This window comes from Sinocyclocheilus grahami, unplaced genomic scaffold (assembly GCF_001515645.1).
Source record: "Sinocyclocheilus grahami isolate Dianchi unplaced genomic scaffold, SAMN03320097.WGS_v1.1 scaffold54.1, whole genome shotgun sequence".
Lineage (NCBI taxonomy): Eukaryota > Metazoa > Chordata > Actinopteri > Cypriniformes > Cyprinidae > Sinocyclocheilus > Sinocyclocheilus grahami.
In genome coordinates this window covers 4,444,556-4,447,458 of record NW_015505233.1, presented here as the reverse complement: position 1 = coordinate 4,447,458, position 2,903 = coordinate 4,444,556, and positions in this window count along the sequence as shown.

Below are 2,903 nucleotides of genomic sequence, written 5' to 3'. Positions count from 1 at the left end.
CCTGCCTTAAGTATATAATTAATGAAACTCTTGAGTCATGGAGTCTTGGTGTACTGTTTTTCTTGCTTTCTTAGAATTAAAGAAATCTAGATTCAGTCTTTTTGCTTATGCATTACCTTTAGATACATATTTAATTAATCCCTTTCATTAATCTGTCTTTAAGTCTTTGTTCCTGCACACAGCACCATGGACAGCACCAGCATTAGTATCTGGGCTCTGATGGACAGCACCTTGGAAAGCTCCACATTACCTGAGTCTGACCTTTGTTAATGAGCTGTGGAAGGCCTCTCCCATAATTGACAACTTCCACCAAAAACCAACATATCACACATACTCTCTTCAAATTATTTTATTGGCAACAAATATACAGTGTTTATAAAATGAGTAACTCAGACTTAACTCTATTGAATTGGATGAGTAATACCGTAAGTTATTATACAGGCAAACCACAGCTCGTATCCAATCAAAGACATTAGTTAAAACATACTCTGTATTATTCTGACTTCTACATAAAATGAATGTGACACATCTCATTTAGAAAAAAAAGTTTTGTAAACATTTAGCTTATTATCTAAACTTAATACCAAATACTACTGCTGTAAATATCAAATTATAGAGAAAATGCCTGAATGCAGTGGTGGACAGTAACGAAGTAGTTTTACTTCGTTACTGTACTTAAGTGCATTTTTCAAGTATCTGTACTTTACTGTCTAGAGTAGTTTTATTTTGAGTAACTTTTACTTTTACTTCACTACATTCCAAAGCATAAGATCGTACTTTTTACTTCACTACATTTCATAAAACATATCGTTACTATAATATATCACGCGCTCCGAGACGCAGAAGCGGTGTTTGATTCATGAACGAACTGATTCTTTTCATTGAACCCGTTAAATCGGTTCGCAAATCGCACCAAACGATTCATTCACGAATTGGAATGATCCGATTGCAGCTGTTCTCGAGTCGACAACTCACTGATTCAAATGAACCGTTTAGTGCTCCACTGAAATCACAAGTAAGAACCGGGAGATTCTGAGTATGGAACGATATTCCGGACAATTTTCAAATAGAATAGCAAATTGTATTTTCAATTGCGTTTTCAATATGTGGACGCATAAATTGTGACTTAATCCAAATGCAATTGCAAATCCTGCATTAGCGTTTGCATTTTCGCTTTCGCGAACGCACAGTGACGGCCAAATTTCAAGATACATTCATGAATTGGAATTAACTGATTGCAGTTGTTCTCGAGTCGACAACTCACTGATTCAAATGAACCATTTAGTGCAATTCACAAGTAAGTACCAGGAGATCTTGTGAGCGCGCGCGCGTCTGAGAGCGTCTGCGTCCCATGCTGTTAATAGTAAGTTACTAATGTCGAATTTTTGTATTAATTATTGTAACTGAAAATCATATTTAGGTCAAAGCGGTCAGTTGTTTGTGAACTAATTCTGCTATAAAGGGTGATCTGTTTAAGCCCACTGAAATGCTTGAATGCAGACACATTAACATCAGAGTCTCTATGTTTTAGGTCAGAAACATTTAACATAACACCGATTAAATAAAATAACTCATGCGCGTTCATCTTCCCCGCTGCTGTAACGTTAGCAGTTTTACTAAAATGCTATGCATTTAGCCCTTTGTGACGTCTGTTTTTATATTGTTTGTCAGCACAGAGCCTAAGTTACTATGTATCTGGATCAACTAGCCGAGTAGACAAATGTTTATTCATAACCATGCTGAAAATAAGTCAATAATGTTAGCTGCTGCTAACTGTCTAGCTAACGAGCTTGCTGGTGCTAAATTGAGGTAATTTAAAAAAAATAAAGTCCAAATATTTTTATTCAACCACCTAGATAGATTACATCTGAGGGAAAAAGAAAGGATGTGATGTTCAGAACATGGTAACTACAGTAATGATTAAAGTGGGTAGTGTTCCCCTTTGGGGGCATTTGGCCACGGGTGTTTTTACACCACAGACAAGGTTTGAGAAGAAAAAAAATCATTATGAAAATCTAATTATATTTTCCTTATTATATTCATTATTTCCTTATTGGTTATTTTGGGGAAATCCCAGGTATTTTGAGCAGTAGGATTATAAAAAATATATGCTAATATAAAATTAAATGATAAAAGTAGCCTATATAAAACTGCAAAATAAACATTAATCTATCGGTATTTTTTACTTAAGTACATAAAAAAATCAAGTACTTTTGTACTTTCACTCGAGTAAAATTTAAAACAATACTTTTACTTTTACTTTTACTGGAGTAATATTTTATTATACAGATCTGTACTTTTACTCAAGTACTTGATTTGTGTACTTCGTCCACCACTATTTGCTTAGACTATTTGTGTTTAACAAGTTAGCTGACCAAAGATGCTTCCCACTGTAATGGCAGTGAGTGAGATAGGAAAGTGTGTTTCACACTTATAGCTTTTTGGGTTTGAAAAACTTTGCTGGACTTGGACATAATTGATGCAAATTTCTGTTGCTGCATGTTCAGTCCTTCTAAAAATAATGACACAATTTTACAGAAACTCTAGATGGCAGTAGAAGTGACAGGTTTTGGAGAAAGAGTAGTTATTCTTTAGATGTGGTGCAACTATGGAAAGCCGTTGTAACATTTAATCTATAAGCCGTACTAGTATCTATTTTCATGGTACTAGTATCTATTTTTTAGATACTAGTATCTTTTCCATTAAGTACTAGTACTTATTCATTAGGTACTAGTGCTTATTCTTTATCCACTAGTGCTTATTCTTTAGGTACTAGTGTCTTTTGTAAAGTTACTAGTACCTATTCATTAGATACTAGTACTTATTGATTACATACTAGTGCTTATTTATTAGGTACTAGTACTTATTCATTAGATACTAGTACTTATTGATTACATACTAGT